General features: G+C 41.2%; 1 pseudogene across 1 annotated transcript in view; it reads left to right on the top strand.

The window, feature by feature from the left end:
• LOC308091031 (cytoplasmic polyadenylation element-binding protein 4-like) overlaps positions 1-26,410 on the top strand; it is a 75,267-nt pseudogene that overhangs the window by 20,031 nt on the left and 28,826 nt on the right. The window contains exon 8 of the transcript XR_013935098.1: positions 20,403-20,493. The product of XR_013935098.1 is annotated as a cytoplasmic polyadenylation element-binding protein 4-like (transcript). The remainder of the gene's footprint in view (positions 1-20,402; positions 20,494-26,410) is intronic.

Raw genomic sequence — 26,410 nt, 5'->3', positions numbered from 1 at the left:
CCTCTGGCAGTTAAAGTCTCTTGTAAATATTCATAGTTGCTGGTTGCGTTTGTTTGGGCTTGTATCTGAAGTGCAGTTGCTTATTTGGCCTTGCTTTCAAGATTCTTTTTGAAAATGGCTGATACGTATAATAGTGCTCTAGTGGTGGAACTGGTCACTTATTTTGGGCTTGTTTTCATAGACCTGGTCGCTTGTTTCACTCACAGAATCGGGCAACACCGAAGCCGGCTCGGACCAAACCTTTACCCCCCCCTCTCTCCCCCCTCTCCTCTACCCCGCGGCTCTGCCAGTCGGCCCAAAGACTGAACATGCTCGGTTTCTCTGAGTCGGGAACGACGCTATCCGACAACAATTTGTCGGCAGCAGACGCTTTCAGACGCAGAGTCGGCCCAAAATGGGTGCGGTGGAGAGCTGCCTTTATAATGAGCAGAAGAGCATTAATGAGGACCAAGTATTTGAAGATAAGATTGAATATGAGTGAAGTACTCCTTTTTTAAAGAAGAAAAAATAAAAAGTAGTCTAATTCCACCAGTGTTTCCTGGGTGATGTGTAGAATAATGAGGCTGGGGTTACGGAGGGGAGGTGGAGACATGTGAGATGTAAGGTGAGACACCGGCATCCCATTACCTCCATTAATGTTTGGTACATGTAAACCATGGAAAGAATCTGACCCAAAGTCATGAATGAATGGAAGGGCGGAGGTCCCTACATATACGTGTATGTTCATGTATATGTTACAGGGAAATTGGCATTCCAGGGAAATTGAAAAAGGAGCGCTCGTTTTTACCACCCACCCAGGCAATTCTGTAGAACCAACACGAGAGGGCAATGCAAGCCACACGCATGCACATGTGCGCATGTGTGCGCATGCACACATGCTCACGCACACATGTGTGTCATCGTGGATACACATGTGTGTCGTCGTGGATAGTAACCCATGAAAAGATCTATTCTCTCCCTATCGGTTTACAACTCGGACGGCACTGATTCGACTAGCGCCTCCTCGGCCTCAAGCTCTGCTGAGTCGGCGCGCCTCCGTCATGGACAATAACTATTATCACGTGTTCAGCGTTCCCCTAGCGTAGCTTCCTGGTTGCTATGTGGGGGGGAACAACAAAAGCCAGGTCCGCCTCGCATCGAAGCCCCGCCTCGTGCCTCCTCCTCCTCACGCCGCCTCGTATCAAAGCCCCGCCTCGCGCCGCCTCCTCCTCCTCGCGAGCCTCGCGTAAAAAACCCTGTCTCGAAAAGCCCCGCCTCGCGCCGAATCCCCACGCCTAAAACCGAGCCCTCCTTTTTCATTTTCCCTGGAATGTAAATTTCCCTGTGACATATAAACATACATACACAAACACACACACACACACACACACACACACACACACTAGGGCATTCACAACTAATGATTTTTACTAGTCGACTCATTTGACCAAGTAGTAGTCGATTAGTCGAAATTTACATATAAAAAAACAAAACTATATTTTTTAGGGGGGGGCATTGTTTTAATGCCATCCTACTACTATATTACTGTTATTATTATCCTCCTGCCCTTATTTTTATGGCGTTTTAAGGGAAGCGCTTCTGGCACAGCAGCACAGCACCACAGCAGCGTCTCCAAGGATCCCCATTGCCCAATAATAGGCTTTTATTGGGCATACTTTTGACCCCCTTTTGATACAAAATAAAGTCAGGAGGATAATAATAATAGTAAGATGGGCCATTACTATGGCATTAAAACAAATTAAAAAAAAAAGGGAAGGGGGTCTTCCTGTGCAGCAGAGAGCTGATAGGATTGATGGAGATGAATTCACTTTATTGATCGAGGGCTAAGGATTGATTGATTGATTGGGTCTTGGCGAGAAGGCATGGGGGGGGGTGGGGGTCAGGGGGCCTGTGTGTAATGTGGGTAGGGATGTCTAGATCATGGATTTTACTTGATGATACATTTTCATACAGATTATTGTCATTAACATTTTTAATAGTTTTTGACATTGAACACCTATAAACGATACAATACTGTAATTACATGAATGTCTTAAATACATACAATACAAAGAAATGACTGTAAATGACCGCTAGGTTTCCCTAGTGGGGTCCTAGAAGTGTCTCCAGTTGGGACCCCGGCAAACTTTAAATATGTTAAAACACTTATATAACACAACCTTTTATACCTCGGCTATTTAAAAACAAATCGTGGAAATGTTTTTGAAACATTAATTTATTGATTATTAACCAGTGGTTCTCAACCAGTGGTCCGGGGACCACCGGTGGTCCTTGAGGGGGTTCCAGGTGGTCCCCAGCTAAATGATGGAGAGTTGGTAACCAAAAGGACCCTTACTGATCTTTAACCCTCGAGAGCATAACATTTAACCAAATGGACCCTTACAGATCTTTAACCCTCGAGAGCATAACATTTAACCAAATGGACCCTTACAGGTCCATTTGGTTTAATTTCACGCACTCAAGAGTTACATTATTGTTAAACATCTGGCATTACTTACATTATAGGGGTGTGCCGATATATCGTCCCGCGATATATCGCGATACGTTTTCGTGACGATATGTATCGTTTTGAGAAAAAAAAAATATCGTTTTCAAAAAAAAAAAAAAACTTTTTTTTTTTTTGTTTTTTTTTTTACAATAATAATAATCAGGCATGCAAACAGCCCCGAGGTGAAAAGGGTGACAACATGTTTTTTTTTCGGGTCAGGTATCACACTATTGCCCTATTTTGATTCAAAACGGCTATTGTAGCTGAAAAGCTACAAGTTCGCATATCTGAATAATGCAAAAACAGAATTATTTGTTTGCATTTGCTTTTTTTCTCCCCCATATATTTTTCATAATAAAAAAAGTGCGTATCGTATCGTATCGAAATCGTATCGAAGTTGTGAGCCAAATATCGTATCGTATCGTTTGGTGAAATTAGTGTATCGGCACACCCCTATTACATTACATTAAATAATTGTTATTTTGATCAAGGTTTGCCTGTTGTCTCTCTATTGGTGTGGTTGGCACCACACCAATACAGCAGACAAAATCTTATCCGACGATAACAAAACATTCTAAGTCTTGGGTTCTGTGAGTCCAAATCTCATCAAACGGTGGTTCCGTGGGCTCAAACGCCGAATAAATAATGGACCTTGATATGAGAGATGCTGAAAACCACTCCTCTATACAAACACCATTGGCCCGCGTTCGATGGGAGGGAAGCCGGGGCGGTGCCGGAGGGCGATCTGTAGCTTCAGCTGTTTGTTAATAGTGTAACAAGGCTGCTGATAGGCTTTGGTCTGCACTGATGAAGACACTGTGGAGTGTTCCTCCTGACTCACTGTTTATTTTGACAGCTAATGCGGGCCGCGTGGCGTCATGACTTATGATTCATACTTGGCTAAGTGCCGAAAACAGGCCATCTTACAAGCTCACAAACACGTTGTGCGCTTGTAGATCGGCTGTTTTCGGAGCACTACACCCGTGTGCAACCAAGCATCAAATGACTATGTCTTAGTTCTACTAGATTTCTTCTCTACTAGTCCCTCCCTAACATTTTATTCTAGTTTTTTGAATTTTTTGTCAAAATTGTCGATATGTTTATTGTTTATTGCAGTGGTTTTCAACCTTTTTCATGCCAAGGACCCTTAAATTGATATGCATTTGGCCGCGGACCCCCATCTGAAAAAAAATTCTGATGGGGGTAGAAGCAAAGATTTGAGTTAGAAATGTTTGCTTTAAAATATATATATATTCAAAGATATGCGCACATTTTCAAGATTTTTCAAAAATAGCAGATCTACAAGCTCTTAGCGCGGCACTCGGTGCCGCGCTATGAGCTTGTAGATCTGCTATTTTTGAATAGCCAAAGCTAAATGGTTAAAATGACTGTGACGCTACGTCCACTGGTGGTCCCCGGACCCCTGTTTGAAAACCACTGGTTTATAGTGATAGTTTTAGTCCTCATGGGGTGTAAAAAAGGTGGTCAGTCGACGGAATATTTTTCGTCACTGTTTTAGTCGACAAAACGAACACCGTCCCTGACCAGCATCTACCCTCAGGCTGAAATGTAATCCATCTGTCATTTTTACCTTCCACTTTCACATGATCATTCTTTGGTCCTTTTATTGAAGTAAATCCTTTCCAAAACGGGACAAATGAGCCCAGTGTCATTTAGGAAACAAAGAGATGTTTATGCCAGGGACGAGCAAAAAGTAGGGCAAACGTTACAAAACACTTTTTTTTTTGTGCTGCTGTTGACTTGCAGTGGTGGAAGAAGTACTCGGATATTTTTACTTAAGTAAAAGTAGCTATACCACAATATAAAAAAATACTCTGTTACGAGTAAAATGCCTGTGTTCAAAATGTTACTCGAGTAAAAGTACAAAAGTATTGGCATCAAAATATACTTAAAGTACCAAAAGTAAAAAAAATGTTTAAAAATAGCAGATCTTCAAGCTCATAACGCGTCGCATCGCGATGCGTTGGGAGCTTGTAGATCTGCTATTTTCAAATAGCCTAGGTATCAAATAGGGCTAAAGTGTTTAATGTATGTTTTATAATGTAATAATTATATCTGCAAAGTAACTAGTAACTGAAGTTTTCAAATAATTGTAGTGGACATTGGAAATACTCCAGTCAAGTAAAAAAAATACCTCAAAATTGTAGTTTGAGTACAGTACTTGAGTAAATGTACTTAGTTACTTTACACCACTGTTGACTTGTGGGGGAAAAAAACTCACTACTGTTGCACTGCAGCTGTCTGATCTGTCTCAATTATTGCGTAATCACAGTTTGAGATCATCACAATTATTTTCCATAATCGTCAGTTGTTTCTGTATGAATTCATCTGTTGAAAATTGTTTAAAGTAGCCAATCTACAAGCTCACAACAGGTCGCATCGCAACACGCTGTGAGCTTGTAGATCGGCACATTTTTAACAGTTTTTTAAGTACAACGCTATTAAATATATGGCCTGCTTTGACCATAGTACAGTATTTATTATGATCATCGGTAGCTATCTTTGTCTGTGAGCTTGTAGATCGGCTGTTTTCCAAGAGGCAATGTATATGTGTGAAGGCGCTTCGTTTGGCCTTCTTTTCATAGACCTTGTTGCTTGTAGGGCTCGCTTCGTTTGGGCTTGTTTTCGTAGACCTTGCTGCTTGTTTCTCGCGCGAAAGCTGGCAACCCTGCTCTCCCATTGTTTGACGCGTAAACGCTAATAATAAGCTGAGATTTGATGAAATTGAAAAAAGGGCGTTGCAGTTGAGTTCAGATGGTAATGGTCAATGGCTGTGGGCAAATTCAGATCAATTGCTCCAGCCACTGAGGAGAACCGGGCACACATTTTTGCTCAGAGATTTTTGTTCTCAGAGGTTTGTGAAATTATAGGAGGATTTCAGTTATTTGTCATATCTACCCTGTGCAATTTCTGTTTACAAAGCCTTAAAGACAAAACATATATATTATACATTTTTTTAACTCTTGAGAGTGGACAAATGGACCCTAGTCTGGGAGACTTCGCCTCAGAGCCTGGACAGCAGGGGCGCGGCCACTGCGTTCTGATTCAAATCAACAGCCAATGAAGAAAAGGGGGCGGGATCCACATGCAGTGGGTGTTGCACGTAAATAGGAGCGACGGGAAGCAATTTCTCCTTGGGAAATTGCGGCCGCCATTGTTGTGTACTGCTGTTTGCCTCTCGTCGGACTGTTTAGACGAGTTGCACAGCTCTCAGACCGGTAAGAGGCGTGTCCGCTCAGATTCTGAGCGTAAGTTATATCCCGTCCACAAATACCAGGGCTCTGGCCCAGAAGTTTCCTCGCCCCTCCCGTTTGTATGCGAGAGCTGGTGAAAACTTCTGGGAACTCGGATTAAATGGACCCTAACGGGTCCATTTGGTTCCATTTGTACACTCTCAGAGTTACGCTGAGGATATTACAGTGTAGATGGGGGTCCTAGAAATAATAAATATATCAAATAGGTGGGTCCGTCGTCTAATGCAAATTAGACCGCGGTCAGACCCCTGTATCACGATACAGGGGTCACGATTCGATATATTGCGCCGTTGTACGTAAGGCGATATATATTGCGATTATAAATCTAATTTTAGAAAAACCGTCACAGCCATAATGCCCTGAACAGTCTACTCTGTGGCAGGCTATTCAGGGAAGCCTTCATTCTTTCTAGTGTAATCGATATATTCTTACAGGCCTGATGCACGTCAAACTGAGGGTCCTTCAAATGGAAAATGTTGCGAATCACTGAGCTAGAGTTAGCCTAGCCGCGTAGCCTGATACACTATAGCTCTGCTCCTGTTTGAGTCTCATCAGCCCAAAGTGCCATTGTCTCTCTGCCCTCTAGATACTGCAAGGACACTGTGTGTGTGTGTGTGTGCGCGTGTGTGTGTGTGTGTGTGTGTATGTGCCTGTAACCCCATTTACAAGAGGCAGTAACAGAGGATGGCTAATGTAAGCCCAGAGGACTGGTGGAAAGTACATTTACTCAAGTACTGTACTCAAGTACAGTTTTGAGGCACATTTACTTAACTTGAGTATTTCATTCATTTTTATTTGTATACTCCTACCCCAGTACATCTCGGAGGCAAATATTGTACTTCTTTGCTCTGATACAAGTACCGTAGTCATCTTTTAGACACAAGTTACTATTAATTGTATTACTACAAACCATATACACTAACCACTTAGCCCTATGTTAGACTTAGGCCATTTCAAAATAGCAGACCTACAAGCTCACAAGCATTGCATGTGTGAGCTCGGCTAATTGCAAAGAAGTTCGACATTAAAATATGAAAAAATAAATTGAGTACATATGTTGGTACTGTTAAGTGTATTTTGATGACAATACTTTTGCACTTATACCAATTTATCTTATTCTGAGTACAGTATTTTTTACTTGTAACAGAGTATTTCTACACGGTGGTATTGCTACTGCTGACTTCTTCCACCACAGGCTAGACGGGTTGTTTGAGGGTGAATAATGTAATCTGACACTGTGAGTGTGTGTGTGTGATTGAATTCCTTGTGTGTGTGTGTGTGTGTGTGTGTGTGTGCGCTCGTGCGCTACAGTATGGCTGTCGGTGTTGGATAGTGGTAGATCATGTTACAGTGGTGCATCCGCAGTGATCATGGAGGTAATCCGATTTTGTTTTACTCAAGTAAAAGTATCAATACCACAAAGTCCTGTATCATTCGACTACAGTGAAAGTACAAAAGCTTTTTTTCCACCGAAAACAGCTGATCTACAAGCTCACACCGCGTTGTGATGCAACATGCTGTGAGCGTGGCTTTAAAATGGGGCTTAATTGATTAATGTGTGTTTTTGTAATAATTATCAACATAATACAATTTAACTAGTAACTTAAGTTTTCAAGTAATTGTAATGGAGTAAAAAAGTACAATATTTGCCTCTGAGATGTAATGTGAAAGTTCTAATTATCGGAGAACGGACTTACCCCAAGTACGTCAAACTTGTACTTCAGTACAATACTTGAGTAAATCTACTTACAGTCACAATGCTACAGGATAGATGGATCGTATTGCGACGGTGTAGCCGTTGCCGTGGAAACCACTGTTGAATTATTACTAAGTCTGACTGGCAGCGTGCGTGTGCGTGTGCGTGTGTGTGTGTGTGTGTGCGTGTGTGAAGGTTATCTTTGGAACACGCCTGGGTCAGAGATGAACCATGCTTTCACTTTTTAATTGAGATAATGACCGTTATTTTTGCATAATCGTTTCTATTCATCTCTATAATACGTTAAAAAAAATATTATAAATTGTTGTAAGCTTGTAGTTCAGCTATTTCCGCTATAAGAAAGAAGTATTAAATATGTCAGCAATTTCTTTGTATACCGGTATTTAAGTTATTTTTTTATAACTATAGCTATGAGCTTGTAGATCTGCTATTTTTGAATAGCCAAAGAAATCTAAAATGGCACAGATGTGTTCCCGGATTGAATGGGTTCAGAAAAATGATTGTTTAAAGGTTAAATGTGACACAATTAGGAACCGATTCAAGATGATGGGGTTATGATTAGGCATGTTTAAGGGTTGGGATTAGAGTTTTCCCAATTTATAATGTATAACATGACACACTGTTGGCTTGTAGATTGGCATTTTTCCGGGGGCAATCTTAAGCTTTTTTCTGTGTCGTCCTAAAATGTTGTTGTCAAACAAACAAACATATATATGTGTGTGTGTGGAATGGATGTGTTCTCCAGGAACGTGCTCTATATTTGATGAGTGCACCTCACTCAATGTATATGTTTGTCATTCAGAAGGAGCCAGCAGCATTTGTTGAAATGCATGCAGTATAATGCATGTGGGTCGATGGTGATTCTGAGCATTGCATCATTGTTGTGAAAGAAAGCAGCAGAGCAGCATGCGGTCCCCGATGATAAGCTGCTGTGTTTGTGCACGGTCTGGCTACGTGCACGCCGGTCAAAAAGAAGATAACTTGACGATGTGTGTCAAAGGAAAACGAGGCCGTGACCGTTTGCACTAGTTTGCAACCTGCCAGTTACCATGTGCCATTTAGCCACAAGGCTCAATGTATAGACTGTGCTTTGGAATGCCATTGATACATAAGGGTTCCCAAACTTTTCAGCCCCCCCCCCCCCACACACACACACACACGCACACACGCACACACACACACACACACACACACCCTGACGATCATTTGTAGGCATTAGACTTGGTTTGGCTCGGTTCCACAGATAAATATTGTGAAAATAGCCGAACTACAAGCTCAATTGTGAGCTTGTAGTTCGGCTATTTTCACAACGTTTGCTTCTTTCTTACTTGGTATTTGACAATTTGGTATTAAAAAGGTCTTAAAAGTAACTAAACGTTATGGTCTTGCGACCTTGCTCAGAGTCATGACTCTTGAGGAAGGTCGCAAGACCACGACAACGTTAGTCAACCTTTTACTTGCACTGAAACAATAAAAGGCTTAAATTTGTCCGTGTTGCTCCAGCGTTCATCTCTTCTGCACTTTATCGTCCCTGCCCTTGTGACGCACCGTACTGGCCCTTTAAGGCTGAGGCGCAACAAGTAGAATCTCTTTGTTCCCCTGAAGCAAAGATTTGAATTAAAAAATTAACATTTAGGCCTATATTCAAAGATTTGAGTTAAAAACAAACATTTAGGCCTATATTCAAAGATTTGCACACATTTTTCAAAGAAATATGAGATCTAGTACAGACTTGTGTACAAGCTTGTAGATATGCTTGTATATCTGCTATATCACAGTGTGCGTTCCTGGTCTTAATGGACTAAAGAACCCTCACTCGGAGCTGCAGGGCTGCCAAACTGACTGCCATGCTGTATCTGTGGTGTGGCGTGACTCAGCCCCCTTCTGCCTACAGCTGCAGCTGTGTCGCAGTTCTCTATGCGAAGCACCTCCCAAACAGCATGTTAGAGAGCAGTGGTTCTGAAGGTCCTGGGGGTCCTTGAAGGGGGATCCAGGGGGTCCCCAGCAAAAATCACCTACAGTACCTACCTAACCCTGTTTTTGTACTTTGGCTATTCAAAATAAGCCGATAGACAGAGCTCACAAATCTTCTCTTCTGGGTGGGTCCCTGCCACAACATGTTTTCAGATCGCTGTCCTTGACATTGTTTGATTGTTTGATTGAATACTTTATCAGAAGTTTGCAGAAAAAAAGCTCATGAAAGTACAGTTCAATACCAGGTCAGCTAATAGGAATTATAACCCAAGAAAGCCTATGGCTTGTTTCCATTGGGGTCCTTTGTACTCAATTCATAGACATTAATTGACAGACAGATATACACTACTATGCAGAACATCATAAAAAAAGAAAGAAAAACAAAACATTATGTACAATAAAAAGTTTGAGGTAAGCCACCTGTAGGTACTCTTATAGGGCAGTTTTGAAGGAGAGTAGGGTTTTACACTCCTTTACAGCTTTTTGACATGGAACAAGTTAGAGAACCGCTGCTGTATAGGACGTTCGATGCAGCTCACAATGCGACATGCTGGCTAAATGGCGCGTTTCGGCTCGCAATGTGACGGGAGGTTTTACGACGTTAGGCGTTTGTAGGTCGGCTAATATTAGAAACTAATTGGACCCTTAAATCAGGGGTGTTCAACGTTTTTCAGGCGAAGGACCCCCTAGCTGAGAGAGAGAGAGATAAAGCAGGGACCCCCCACTACATATTGAACTAGATTGTGTTGCAGATTTAAAATGTTTGTAGATTTCATAGATACTGTAGGTTCACAGACTTTTCAGACGGTTAACCTTTGAAACCCTCAATATTTTAGTCAACTTGACCGTTGGCTTTTTCTTTTTCCCTCTACAAAAATAGCCGATCTACAAGCCCAAAATAAGCGACTAGGGCGGGTCAGTCAAACTGTATTATTGTCTAATGTTGTTTTTAGTGCAGTGGTTTTCAAACAAGTACCCCCAAATTAATATGTATTTGGCTACGGACCCCCCCCCATCTGAAAATATATGTTTGCCCATACAAGATTTATGTTGGATTCTTTTTCAAAAACATTCCAACATTTTCACATTTCTTTCAAGACGTTTTGGAAATACACATTGCGCTGCGATGCGTCGTGCGCTTGCAGATATGCTATTTTTGCCTAATGTTCCCCGTCACATAAAGATTTGGCGGGACCCCCTGTAGTAGCTCTGAGGACCCCGGGCACCCTGTTGTAGTACCTGGTACCCTGCAATTTCAATTCGGCTCCTACTGGGAACCACATTTGGATAGCCAGCCCTATAGCTGGCTGTGTGTGTGTGTGTGTGTGTGTGAGTGAGTCTAGGGCCACACCAGGTGTCTCACCGGGTATCTCAGAGCAGCAGCAGCAGTGTTTGCATGTTGGTTTTGCATGCGTGTGTGTGTGTGTGTGTGTGTGTGTGTGTGTGTGTGTCCATGGAAAACGTCTCTCTCTCTCCGGTAGGCAAATGCCAGCGTCTCCTGGGAGCTCTTCAGCAACGATGACTCAAAATGTCCATTTAGCTCATTCAATAATGGAACACATCCGCGTCTTTTTAGATTATAGAGATAACCATTGTTTTATACTTTGGGCTATTCAAAAATAGCAGACATACAAGCTCATAGCGCGGCACTAAAAATAGCAGATCTACAAGCTCATAGCTGCGCTATGAGCTTGTAGATCTGCTATTTTTTTTTGAAAAATCTTGAACATGTGTGCACATTTTTGAATATATATATATATTTTTTATTTTATTTAAGCAAACATTTGTAACTCAAATCTGTGCTTCTGGGGGTCCCGGGAACTAAATATTTTGAGATGGGGGTCGGTGGCCAAATACATATCATTTTGGGGGTCCTTGACATGAAAAGGTTTGAGAAGAACCACTGATTATAGAAACATACGTTTTTCAGAAAGCACTTAGGATTTAGAAGACATGTGTAGAGGTGTTCCCGTGTTAAATGGGTTAAAACCAGTCACTGTCCACTTCAGTAACGTTACATCTGTGAGTCATGTTTGACCACAGAGACATGGAACTAATACATATCGTCACTGTCGGGTGTTAACTCATTCACTGCCTCTGACGTAATTGACGTAATTTACCAATACTGCCACTGACGTAAACGTTGTCTTTTTTTTTTTTTTTTTTTTTTTGACCCAAAGACCAAGGAGATATGATTTTTCGATTGGTACCTTTTAACTCCATATTTGACATTTTATGAATTATGTTGTTTTTGATTTTTTTCTCCATAAATTAATGCAAATCATACAAGAGTGTCACTTAAAAATAGTGAAAATAGACGATCTAAAAGCTCACAGCACGACGCGTTGTGAGCTTTTATTTAGATTTTCACTATTTTAAACGTTTTTTTATAATTAAAAAAAGGAATGGTTTTGGACACCCAATGGTTAACCCATTAAGACCTGGAACGCATCTGTGTCACTTTAGATTTCTTTGGCTATTCAAAAATAGCAGATAAACAAGTTCATAGCGCGGCACAGAGTGCCGCGCTATGAACTTGTAGATCTGCTATTTTTGAAAAATCTTGAAACTTTTTTTTTTTTTTTTTTTTTTTTTTTTTGTTTATGTTTAAGAATCGCCTCAGGTCTTAACTCATTCACTGCCTGAATTATTGCTGGCCGCGTTTGCCCACTGCCAGAGATTTTTCATTGAAAAAAGGGGTGTCTGGTGAAGTTGTTTACATGGTGCGTCCGTTTATGACGTGGAACACTGTAGGTACAGTACTGTTTGCACTGTTTACATACTGTAAACACTGTCAACCCTGGCACACACACACACACACACACACACACACACACACACACACACACACACACACACAGATGCTCATAGGCCTGCGTTCTGCGTCGCTGACGCACAACATTGAGAAAGGACGCATTCATGACACCGTCGTGGCGTCCATGGGACGCACTATAGTTGTCACCGACAACAGAGAAAAATGTAAAAATGTGCCGGAACGTGCAGGAACCTATTAGACCAGGAGCACGGCGCCAGGCACACGCATGGATATAAAACGACTTTAAATTCACAACCTCCACAAAGTTTACAAAGGCTCTCGACTCACACCAGGAGCCAGATGCACCACCTCACACTGAATTCAAACTTAGCCTAGTTATAGCTTAATCCAGTCAATCTGGGGACGCATCTCTTGTCATTTTAGATTTGTTTGGCTATTCAAAAATAGCAGATATACAAGCTCATAGCGCGGCACCGAGTGCCGCGCTATGAGCTTGTAGATCTGCTATTTTTAGACAAATCGTGAAAATGTGTGAAAATCTTTAAATATATATATTAAAAAAATATATATGTATATATTTAAAGATTTGCACAAATTTTCACATTTAAAAAATATATAGCAGATCTACAAGCTCATAGCGCGGCACTCGGTGCAACGCTATGAGCTTGTATATCTGCCAGAGGTGTATTAACATAGGACTGAGCCTAGATGCATGTCAATTGTCCATTGTGTGACCTGTAGTGTAAGCGACGTGCGCGTCACGTCATTAAAATAAGAGTGCAACCACGTTCCAATTCAGCAATGCAACACTGACTGTAGCCCTGTCTGTCTGTCGCTTTCATTTTTCTGCACCTCCTCTTGGCCACCACGCTGGTATTTTCCTGCCGTCTGTCCCATTTACATGTTAAAGGAGAGTTTCACCAGGTCTCAGGCAAACAAAATACAAATACCAACGTACTTTGCCTTGCAGATGTAAAGGGGATTGATTGAAGCAGACCTCTTAACAGCCCACCCCGGCCTTGACTCATTATCTTTATCGATGAACCGTCTATCTATGTATCTGCTGCGTTTGGCCCTGATATTGGGCCTCATTTACCAAAAGGGATGACCGAAAACTGGGCACAATTTTAATGGTGGCGGGTAGCTTTGCTAACCTGTTAAACTGGCAACGCCACACATTAGGGCTTTCACCAACTAGTCGACTAGTCAACTAGTATAACCACTAGTCGACCTTGTTGGTACTAGTCGAATAGTTGAATAGTTTGCATTTTTTTCTTTTTTAATGCCATAGTAATGGCCCATCTTACTATTATTATTATCCTCCTGACTTTATTTTGTAGCAAAAGGGGGTCAAAAGTATGCCCAATAAAAGCCTATTATTGGGCAATGGGGATCCTTGGAGACGCTGCTGTGGTGCTGTGCTGCTGTGCCAGAAGCGCTTCCCTAAAAACGCCATAAAAATAAGGGCAGGAGGATAATAATAATAGTAATATAGTAGTAGGATGGCATTAAAACAATGCCCCCCCCCTAAAAAAATATATAAAAAAATATATATATATATATGTAAATTTCGACTAGTCGACTAGTCGACTACCACTGGGTCAAATGAGTCGACTAGTAAAAATCATTAGTTGTGAATTTCTTTGTGATGTGCTCGTGTGTTGCTGCTCGCTAGTATTTTGAATAATCCACTACTGGTCTTTTGGTGTGGGTGCGAAGAAGACAAGCTTGGGAGAGTTTTGCATGTCCATCTGTTCACGTTTTAAGGTGATTTTTATTTGGTGAGCATTTGGCCGTGCGCTACACGTGTATTATTTTCATCATGTGACATTGTGTGACATACTAGCATTATGTCCAGGGGGTGTGTACTTGTGCTGTACTTGTGCTCACGCTACAGAGACAGGGAGATAGATTCCTGCTCCTATGGGTCACACGGCTCGGCAAAGGCTCGCTAAATGCTCGCAAACCTGCTAAATTGTAGCAGTTTGTCTTCCAGGGCCTCAGTCACTCACTCACTCACTCACTCACTCACTCACTCACTCTCTCACACACACTTTACTCTCACACTCTCTCTCACTCATTCTCACACACACACACACACACACACACACACACACACACACACACACACACACACACACACACACCATTAAGACCTGGAACGCATCTGTGGCATTTTTAGATTTTTAGCTAAAAATCATTATTTCACACTTTGGCTATTCAAAAATAGCAGATCTACACGGTGCCGCGCTATGAGCTATATATGAGCTATATATGAGCTATATATATATATATATATATATATATAATATGAACGAACAGTTGTGACTCAAATCTTTGCTTTTGGGGGGTCCCTGGAACAAAATATTTTGAGATTGGGGGTCCACGGCCAAATACATATCATTTTGGGGGTCCTTGACATGAAAACGTTTTAGAACCACTGACGGCAACATACGTTTTTTTTTTCTCCATAAATGTAGAAGACATTTTGTAGAATCGGTCTCAGGTCTTAAAGGGTTAATAATGGAGCTATAACACCACTACAGTATCTACCTGACACGTGCACATGGTGCACGTGGTGCACGGCCATGTGTTTATTGGCTTGTCTCTTGTCAAGGTCACACTGGCTGCTTGTTGTTTGGTGTTTCCACAGTCAGCCATCCAGGGCCGTGCGTCCGTCCCTGCCAGTGTTGCCATGTCTGCTTATTACAAGCGACTTTGGGCTTGTTTTTCTGTTTACAGGTCGCTTACAAATATTGGTAGTAGGAAAAAATGGTGTCGGTACATCTCTAGCTGTAATATATCTGTATACAATACATACCGTATATACTGTGTGTGTGTGCGTGTTGCAGTAGGTTAATTAGGGTTAAGACACAGCCCTTATCCCTGTGGTTGTGTATACATACAGACTGTCTGTATACAGGTATATATTATATCTGTAATCACGTGCATGCATTACCAGTATGTTCCATGTGTGAGCTGTTAACTCATGGCTATTTTAATACGTTCTCTTTGTCTATGTGAAGCTATCTCAAATGCCATGTATCTCAAATACTAGCACTGTCACAAGCACACCTCTTCTCAGCTGGTTTAGCGCTGGTAGCCTTGTTTTGGTTTGTCTTCCGAGGACTGACTTACTGACTACTTTTTAGATTTCAGGGCAACAGACAATAGATACATACAATACAAGATATACAGATACATTCATACACGGATAGCTTGCTCACCCTTTACCACCGTCGTGGAATTCTGGATCAATCAGCCGATCAGTCGATAAGGCACATAGGAGTCGAGACAATACTCTAGGTGGAGGTGGTTCTGCTTTATGTACATGATATCATGGTCAGAAGTACCTTAACCCATTAAGACCTGAGGCGAATCTCTAAAATGTTTTCTAAATCCTAACAGTTTTTTGAAAAAAATATATAACATTTTTTTTCACGATTTTTCAAAAATAGCAGATCTACAAGCTCATAGCGCGGCACTCGGTGCCGCGCTATGAGCTTGTATATCTGCTATTTTTGAATAGCCAAAGAAATCTAAAGTGACACAGATGCGTTCCAGGTCCTAATGGGTTAACACTCATGTCAGCGGAACGGTAGTTCTGCCTGGAGCACAGGGCAGAGATCATAGTTATACTGTAGCTGCCTGAAGGACAAACTGAACCATAACATGATAGGCTGTACCAAAACAATAGCCATTAGGCCTAGTGGAGACATCTAGGCTCTGACAAGCTGACAAATATCATAATGTATTGTAGAATATTATAAGTGATGGTAAAATATAAAGGTTAGATATAAGCAAGCAATATAATTTCTTCCTCACCACCAACCACCACACCATCAGCTGTTAAACAACAGAAGAGACAAAAGGCTGCAGTGCAAATACATGTTTATGTCCCTACAAGTACAGTCGATTTAGAAGCCATAAACAAAGTTGACTGGCCGACTGCCACTTTAAAAAATGAAAGTCAGCTTTTGGTCTGGTGACCTGCTTTGGGTTCTTGAGTTTGACTTTGTTTCTCTGTTGAGCTGTTGTCCTCACAGCAAAGGGTGTGTTTCTACTCGAGTAAAGATGTTGCAGGGCAGATAGGCCACTGTGCCCAGATAGATAGTGTAGTTTGTGGACGGAAGGACAGACAGACAGATGGTTAGATTCCACAGATAGCTGCACAGACTGCTAGATAGACTGTGTGTGTGTGTGTGTGTGTGTGTGTGTGTGGTATGTTATCAGTCATGCCGGGGGCAGTGGTCAGGTCATGTGTCTGCTGCGTGTTCCAGTTAGCCACAGAGACGGCCCTGGAATGAACAGCAAGCCTCTCTTATTGTCCTTTACCTAAGTGTCATTTAGTTTTTGAGGTTTGCCTCGTGTCATTACCTCTTGCCATGATGTAACAAACTGCCCGTTGCTAAATGAGTGAGCTTTTGAAAGCAGTTTTTCACTGTAGCACATATAGGGTTGGGATGCTTTAGGAAATGCTTCCGGTTCCTTATCGGTTCCCTTTAACAATTCCTATTCACAAGTTTCCTAGGCTGTGTGTTTTCCACTTCCTGTCGATTTGATCCAATGAAATCCAAAGAAACTGGTCAGATGACCAATGATATCCCATGAAATCGACAGGAAGTGGAAAACACACAGCCTAGGAAACGGGTGAATATAAAAAAAAAATCTTCATACATTCATAAAAAATTCCAAATTGAATGGAACCGTTTCCGATTCCTCAATGTTGGGAGTGAAACCAGTGAAACCATTCGGCCAATATTCAGTATAACACCACAAAACCCTTGGAAATTCGGTGTACAAAAGGAGCAGATCTAGTATAGAGCCCTGGGGGACCCCAGGCCAATGAAGAATATAGGGTTTAATTGGTTTTAATATTTCTTTGACTGACCCTAAACTTCACTGTGTGTGTGTGTGTGTGTGTGGGGTTAGTTAGGGTAAAGACCAAGCCCTTATCACTGTGTGTATACTGATACATTACTGTATATCTGTAATCACATGCATGTGCACGATGTTTCATGTGTGAGCCGTTACCTCGGATGCTCTCTGTCTAGTCAAAGCTCTTTGCTAATGTATCTGTTAGTTCATGCTGTTGTCTTTCTCTCTCTAACACGCTGTAGGTCTGTCAGTGTGTCTTTCTCTCTCTAACACACTGTAGGCCTGTCAGTGTGTCTTTCTCTCTCAACACGCTGTTGGCCTGTCAGTGTCACCATCGTGACATATCAGTTGACTGTTTCACCCATTTAAGACTGGGAAAGCAACCACTTTAGCCATTATCTTATACTTAGGCCATTCAAAAATAGCAGATATACAAGCTCATAGCTTGTATATCTGCAAATCTTTGAATGCATATATTTTTTTGAAACATTTTGAACTCTTTGCTTCTGCCGGTCCCTGGAACAACATATTTTGATGGGGATTGGCGCCCAAAAACATATACATTTGGGGGTCCTTGACATGAAAAAGTTTTAAAACCACTGATATAACAACGGAAGGTTTAAAAAAGAAAAAAAAACTGTTAGGATTTAGAAGACATTTGTAAAGATTTGCAAAAAAAAATATTTTTTCAAGAATAGCAGAATATACAAGCTCATTGCACGGCACTGCTATGAGCTTGCATATCTGCTATTTTTGAATAGCTAAAGACATCTAAAATGACAGAGATGTGTTCCCTGGTTAACACATGGACGGTTTAGTGTGTGAGGCAATCGCAATTACAAAATGACTGAACACAGGGCCTTAACCCTTTAAGAACTGGAATGCATCTGTGTCACTTTAGATTTCTTTGGCTATTCAAAAATATCAGATCTACAAGCTGAGCTTGTAGATCTGCTATTTTTGAAAAATTGTGAAAACATATTTTTTTACGTTTATTTAAAAAAAAAATAGGATTTAGATTTTTTTTTTTAATCGGCCTCAGGTCTTAATGGGTTAATGCAGCACGTTCCTGTTGTGTAAGGCTGCTCTGGGTTTGACTAGAGGGTAAGGGCTAAAGGGACGTGAGAGGGAGAGAGAGAGACCACAGCTTTTAAACCCACCACGGCGAGCATGTTCCATCATAACTGACTGATATGACATATTCATACAACTAGACACATACTCTGGCTGGCTGACTGATTTACTGACTGACTGACTGACTAGGGCTGGGCAATTAACCACAAATATACCAAAACCGAAATGTTGAACCAACACTCAGCTTAATGTAGCTCATGTAGGTTAACTGATTAATCGAGAAGCAGGGTTTATTTGTTTATTCTTTTTTTAATTTCTCATCTGCCACGTTTTTTTTTTATCATGAAAATATGTGCAAATCTTTGAATATATATATATATATTTTTTAAAGCAAACGTTTATAACTCAAATCTTTGCTTCTGGGGGGATTCTACAAATGTCTTCTAAATCCTAACAGTTTTTTGAAAAAACTCATGTTGCTATAATCAGTGGTTCTCAAACTTTTTCATGTCATGAGCCCCCGAAATGATATGTATTTGGCCGCGGACCCCCATCTAAAAATATGTTGTTCCAGGGACCCCCCCAGAAGCAAAGATCTGAGTTAAAAATGTTCGCTTTAAAATATATACATGTGTATATATTCAAGGATTTTCAGACGTTTTTTTTTCAAAAGCTCATAACGTGACACTCGGTGCCGCACTATGAGCTTGTAGATCTGCTATTTTTGAATAGCCAAAGTATAAAATAATGGTTGAAGTGGTTACGTAGATGTGTTCCCGGTCTTAATGGGTTAAAGCATGTGATTTGACCAGTGATTGGGCTGTGCTCTGTATTCTCCATAGAGAGAGAGGCAGCTAAGGACACACTTGAACGCTCCCTGATTTAGAATGATTTATCTGAAATCAACTTTCTCATCATGATTCATAGACACTGGGGAATCTCCTTTAGTGTATGGATTGGAAGTGTGTGTGTGTGTGTGTGTGTGTGTGAGAGAGAATTGACCTCAGGTCTGACTGGGTTAACCACTTTAACCCTGGCTATTGGCTGTGTTCAATAAATCTTGAAAAATTTGGAACATTTTAACAACACAATTCTTCTATGGAGGGGGGGTCTGAACATATATTTTCAGATGGGGGTTCCATGGCCCAAGTATGTTAATGTTGGGGTCCTTGACTTGAAAAAGTTTGAGACCCCCAAGGTAGCCATGGCAGTTTAAAAACATTACAACAATGTCACCATTTTAACCCATTAAGACCGGAAACGCATGCCATTTTCAGATTTTTTGGCTATTAAAAAAATAGCAGATATACAAGCTCATAGCGCGGCACCGAGTGCCGCGCTATGAGCTTGTAGATCTGCTATTTATTGTAGAAAAATCGTGAACATTTGTGCAAATCTTTGAATAAATGTTTTTTAAAGCAAACATTTTTATTTCAAATCTTTGCTTCTGGGGAACAGTTTAAAAAAACGTATATCAGTGGTTCTCAAAGTTGTTTCATGTCAAGGACCATCCAAAATGTATTGTCCGCGGACCCCCCCCCCCCATCTCAAAATATTTTGTTCCAGGGACCCCCAGAAGCAAAGATTTTAGTTAAAAATGTGTATATATATATTCAAAGATTTGCACACATTCTCACTAGGGCTTTCACGACTAGAGATTTTTACATTTTTTAAAAATGTTTTAGGGGGGCATTGCTTTAATGCCATCCTACTACTATATTACTATTATTATTATCCTCCTGCCCTTATTTTTATGGCGTTTTAAGGGAAGCGCTTCTGGCACAGCAGCACAGCACCACAGCAGCGTCTCCAAGGATCCCCATTGCGCAATAATAGGCTTTTATTGGGAATACTTTTGACCCCCTTTTGATACAAAATAAAGTCAGGAGGATAATAATAATAGTAAGATGGGCCATTACTATGGCATTAAAAAAATAAATAAAAAAAAACTAGTACCAACTAGTCGACTAGTGGTTATACTAGTCGACTAGTTGGTGACAGCCCTAATTCTCACTATAAAAAAATCTACAAGGTCATAGAGCTATGAGCTTTTATATCTGCTATTTTTGAATAGCCAAAGAAATCTTGAAATGACACAGATGTGTTCCCTGATTGAATGGGTTAAAAACGCCAACGTGGATTATACAGAAAAAAAGCTGTAGCTTGTTTCTATTGTTTTTCTCTAACATTAACCCCTCGTGGTGTTTCTTGTGTCTCCAGGAGCGCACCAGGTCGTTTGACGGCTTCAACATGAACACCCTGGAGAGCTCTCTGATAGACATCATGAGAGCTGAGCAGGACACCCTGAAAGGTAAGCTCACATGCACACACACACACGCACGCACGCGCGCGCGCGTATATCCGCGATGTCAGGTGGAAACCTTGCATGTCCAGAACGAGAACAACTGGTGAACGAGAAGCAGTACATTTTTGGATCTTAACCCATTAAGACCTGAGAAGATTCTAGAAATGTCTTCTAAATCCTAACAATTTTTTGAAAGAAAAACCCACATTTTTTTTCCTCTATTTTTCAAAAATAGCAGATCTACAAGTTCATAGCGCGGCACTCGGTGCCGCGCTATGAGCTTGTATATCTGCTATTTTTGAATAGCCAAAGACATCTAAAGTGACACAGAAGCGTTCCAGGTATCAATAGGTTAAAACAGGAACTTGGGTATGGCTCCTCCCCCTTTCAGTCCAACAACATTCTCCGTTTAAGGCAGTTGGTGCTGAAATCTGGAGAGATTACATGAGCCCTAAGCGTTCCCCCTATTCTGGGGAAGAGCATTCGGCGAAAAACAGCTGATCTACAAGCTCACAATTCCCGATGTAGAAGCTCACCACAGTGAATGAATTGTTTGTACTTCAGGCTTAATGGTGTGTCTGTATAGCATGTGTGTGTCTGTCCTCCTCTCTGTCTAGCTCTGTCTTTACTGTCTGTTGTCTTTGTCTCTCTGCTTCCTACTCTCTCTCTCTCTCTGTCTCTGTCTCTGTCTCTCTGTCTCTCTGTCTCTCTCTCTCTGTGTCTGTCGCGCTCTCTATTTCTCTCTCTCTCTCTCTCTCTCTCTCTCTCTCTCTCTCTCTCTCTCTCTCTCTCTCTCTCTCTCTCTCTCTCTCTCTCTCTCTCTCTCTCTCTCTCTCTCTCTCTCTCTCTCTCTCTCTCTCTCTCTGTGTCTCTCGCTCTCTCTCTCTCTCTGCTCTCTAAGCATTGTGTGTGTGTGCAGTGCTGGAAAAAGTACAAAATTTGTTTTACTTAACACTCGCATGACTGAGGTTTCATACTCCTCCACCAAGCCTGAAAAAAGATCATTTTGATCCCCAAATCAGGCTATCCTATTGGCCACTGTCTCCCTCTGTTCTCCAGACTAGTTCACACTTTCTCCCCCAAACAGTGGGGGGTTCCATTGTCTTCTAAAAAGATGAGAGTTGAAAATGGGTTGCCAAATTTTGAGAGAGAAATAAGCAGGCAGGTCTATGAAAGTGTAGGCAGTAGGCTAGTGTGTATTTCTATCTGTCTCCTATATGTCATCATGATTTGTGATTTGTGTATGTGGGGATCTCATTTTTACTTCCATGCAGTGTTGATTTCGTTAACGAAAACGAAACGAAATATGTTCGTCAACGCACATTTTTCAAAGGACGAGACGAGACCACCACCCATGAATAAACAATAACTGGGACTAAATCATTATGCAATTTCGTTGACTAATAAAGACGAGACGAAAATGTAGTTCACTAAATAAAGACTGGACTAAACTCTATGGTCATTTTAGTTCACGAACAAAGACGAGACGAAATATTATATCATATATTTATTATATGATTTTGTCACTCCCTGTCTCCTTTGATAAGCAGCGCAGGGCATGCTGTTCCTCACTCACTCACACACACACCCCCTTTTAAAGTTGCAGCCGCGCACGCACACACACACACACACACACACACACACACACACACACACACACACACACACAGAGTCACACCGTCAAATGAATGGCAGGAGGATTCAGATTTCAGAGCGAAACTTTACAAAATAAAACGGTAAAATGCTTTGCACGGGGCTCTGGAGAAAGAGAAGAGGTGATATGGACACATTTTCGCTACATCGATGTGGAGAACAAAACACAATGCTTGAACACAAGCGTTCACCACAAAGAGATCGAGTTATAAGTTAACAAAAGGTTTGCACTTTCTCCATTTACACCCCATACATCTACACAAACGTTCAGATTTCAAATATAAAGTGCTTACCTCATGGCCAGGGATGTTACAATTCTATTCGGGTAACCCATAAGTACCCATATTCTCCGTATTGTCCAATAAAAAACATTTAAATCCGATCGGTGGCCATTTTCTCCGTATTTTTTCCATGCTTTCAACTAAGTGACCCTATCGGTTGGGAGGTGTAATTGCACTCTGATACACTATAACTCTATGAGAAAATGACCGCCAATCGGATTAAAATGCTTTTCATTGAACAATACAGAAGTTACGGGTACTTATACCCACCCGAAGTAAATTGTAACATCCGTGGCCACGGAATAAAAACTTTATATTTGAAATCCGAACGTTTATGTAGATGTACGGGCTGTAAATGGAGAAAGTGCAAAAAACAGGTTGAAGTTTCATCATGACTGTCATAATATGACCGTGATGTAATGCTACTTTCGATTTAGTAGCAGCAAGCGAACTATAGTAACTTGTAAACAACCCAGTGACAAACCTATATTATTATTATTCACAATAATAATATTCACATTATTGTCTGAGCGTAAAGCTCTCATTCTATCAGCTGTCCACGTCGCTGACAAACGCGTCTCTTCTCCTCCTCCCTCAGTGCAAGTGAACACAATGCTATGTTCCACAAATGTGCTCAATCCTGCGCAAAATATCTGATCTTCAAGCATAAAACAGTTGCTGCGTGACAAGCTGTATGCTTGTAGATCCTATCTTTTTCCACCGCTTTGCAGTGAAAGGGAAAGTTGAAAATGGGTCGCCACATTTTGCGAGAGAAATAAGTCAGGTCTATGAAAATGTTACTGCATGCGTCGTTGTGCCCTGAGAAAACAGTTAGGCATGAATGGGGTAATAGCCGAGGCTAATTTGCAACACTAGTCCCTGGTTAGACCTTTCTATATAAATATATACCTAATAAAAATGCATGAAGCTCTAATCTAAACAAGTATGAAAAGATATTTATATCTGCAAAGTAACTAGTAACTAAAGTTTTCAAATAATTGTAGTGAAGTAAAAGTACAAGATTTGCCTCTGAGCTGTAGTGGAGTAGAAAAGTATTACCATTATAATGTAATTATATATATAATTATAATATTAATAATAATAGAAAGACGCGAAAAACAAGCCCAAAGTCGCTTATAATAAGCAGACATGGCAACATCGACTCGCATAGACTCGCTGCTGCAGCTCGTCTACGGGCCGCTCTGCGGGGGGTCTAGAGGTGTGAACTGCTCTTGCCTGGGGGAGAGAGTGGGAGAGCGGTCAATTTAGCCGAAATATAACGGTTGGGATGGTATATATGGTATATATTTCATATTTATAATACGTTTCAGAAGAAAAAAAAAACGGAGATGATTTGAAACAAATATTTAGGAAAAGTCATGAAAGGGGAACTTTCTCAGAGCTTCATGAGAGAAGATAATCCACTTTAAATTCTCAAAATCGGTCATATTGATAGCTTAGTCATGCAAGTGTTAAGGGGAATTTTGGACCACAGTTTTCTTACCTTTTCTATGATATCTTAGGATGAATGGTACAGTAGAAACATGTCATAACTCCATCCCGGGTCCGCCACAGCTTAAAACGTGCGCCGATAGGCCTTGCGTTAGATCGCGTATTTTAATAGTTGTTTTTTTTGTGTGAGATCTGACGTTCATAGTGACAGAACACTATGCAAAAAACAAAAACAGAAGTCTCGCTAGACGAGATTGAAATCTCGAGATTCTAGCGAGACTTCTGTTTTTCTTTTTTGTCTCCGCCAGGCCGAAAGGCATGGCGAGAGAGTATGTTTTACCCCCTGTCCGTCCGTCCGTGTGTCCTGTCCTGTCCGTGTGTTACCAGCTAATCTCCGGCACCGTTGGCCCGGTCGCTGCGAAACTGTGCACACACACTCCCTGGGTGCCAATTCAGAACCTCTGCCCCAATTTTTTCACATGGGCATATTATAGCGCCACCAGGAGGCTGATTTGTGCAAAACCCATTTACTCCTACAGATTTTATCCAAACGTCACGCAAATCGGTACACAGTATCTCTATAGTCATCTTATCAAGACGGATCTGTCTGATATTTCATATTCCATCCTGATTGGCTAAGGTTGGCTTCCAAAGTTTTCAGGATTGGTCCGTTTTGAACAAAATGTCTCAAATCATGAACACAGCGTGATATTTCCGTGAAAACTTGCACGCACATCCCCACTAGGCCTAAGAAGAAATGGCACCCTTTTCAAATTGGCCTATTATAGCGCCACCAGGAGGCCACAATAACCTACCTGACCTGGCGGAGACCTGTGCTCCGAGGAGCACTTTTTCTAGTTTTTCTCTTTTTCTACTGTACCATTCATCCTAAGATATCATAACATAATAGAAAAGGTAAGAAAACCATGGTCAGAAATTCCCCTTTAAGTAAAAGTAGCAATACTGCAATGTAGAAATACAAGTAAAGGTCTGGAATTCAAAATATACTTGAGTAAAAGTACAAAAGTATTGGTATCAAAGTGTACTTAAATTCTAAAAGTAGAACAAACTCATTGTCCAGCAAGTCCAATTTCTCAAGTTTTCAAATGTATAAAAATCTTTTGAAAATAGCAGATCTACAAGCTCACAATGCAACGCATTGTGAGCTTGTAGATCGGCTATTTTCAAATGGCTGAAATGTATACTGTATATAGGGCTGAAGTGGTTAATGTATGTTTTGTAATAATAATCAAATTCTACAAAGTAACTAGTAACTAAAGTTTTCCAATAATTGTAGTGGAGTAAAAGTATGATATTTGCCTCTGAGATGTAGTGGAGTAGAAGTAAAAGTACCTCAACATTGTACGTAAGTACAGTACTTGAGTACATGTACTACTTTACACCACTGTGTGTGTGTGTGTGCGTGTCAGTGTGTAGTGGCGGTTCAGCAAAGTGCTGACGGTGTGTAACTCAGACGGTGAAGGAAGTCCAGGAAACGACTGAGACAGCAGTGTGTCCACGCTGCCGCAGCAGCAGCAGTGCATTCTGGGTATTATTCATGCATAATGCATTATGGGAGATGCAGGAGGGCCGTGGCGGGGTAGGGGGGGGGGGGGGGGGTGGAACAGTGGCTCAAGGCCCGTGGCGTTGTCCTTATTGAAGACGGGATTTGTGACGAGGTGCGGTGGCACAGCGTTCTTTGGGGGCGCCTTGGCCACCGAGACGTTTTATCCTGACAGACCCTACTAACCCAGTGGTTCTCAAACTTATTCATCTCAAGGACCCCCCAGAAACAAAGATTCAGTTACAAATGTTCGCTTTAAAAAAAAAATTATTCAAAGATTTGCTCAAATGTTCACGATTCTTTCAAAAATAGCAGATCTACAAGCTCATAGCGCGGCACTCGGTGCCGCGCTATGAGCTTGTAGATCTGTTATTTTTTTAATAGCCAAAGTATAGAATATGGATAAAGTGGTTAAAATGTTTGTGACGCTTTATTAACCAATTTTTGCTGGGGACCCCCTGGTAATCGCTCTGGATTAAGAGTGCATGCTAAATGCCTAAATTGTAAATTCTAAATGAACTAATATCTTTTGATATTTTGGTCAAGTGAAGCTAGACTAAAAACTAAAACCTTTCAGATGACTAAAACAATTGCATTTAAAAGACGTAAAAAAAACGTATCTAAAATTACCACTGCTTTCAACTCGGGTTTTGGAAGCTTTTTAATGGCGTTTTCAGCCGGGGGAACAAACGCCTCAGTGGGTAGACCTCTTATTTTCCGGGGGGGGGGGGGGTAACCTCACTCCGTCAAATGGAAGAAGCTTGCGACACACATTTTGTTTCACAGCGTACTTGCATCTGAGACTCCGGGCGCAGAATCGATGACAGACGGAGTTTAATTTTTTCAAGCTACTAGGCAGGTGATTGGATGATCCCGCCCCTAGCAGCCGCTGATTGGTTCGTATGCGCAGTGGTTCGGGCAGCTTTACTCTGTGAGCAATCCCAGACCCTCCTTCCTGAAACCAAATGCAAAT

The sequence above is a fragment of the Gymnoscopelus braueri genome, assembly GCF_963280865.1.
Source record: "Gymnoscopelus braueri genome assembly, chromosome: 8".
Lineage (NCBI taxonomy): Eukaryota > Metazoa > Chordata > Actinopteri > Myctophiformes > Myctophidae > Gymnoscopelus > Gymnoscopelus braueri.
Note: the sequence above shows the minus strand (reverse complement) of the source record. Positions and strands in the feature narration are given on the sequence as shown.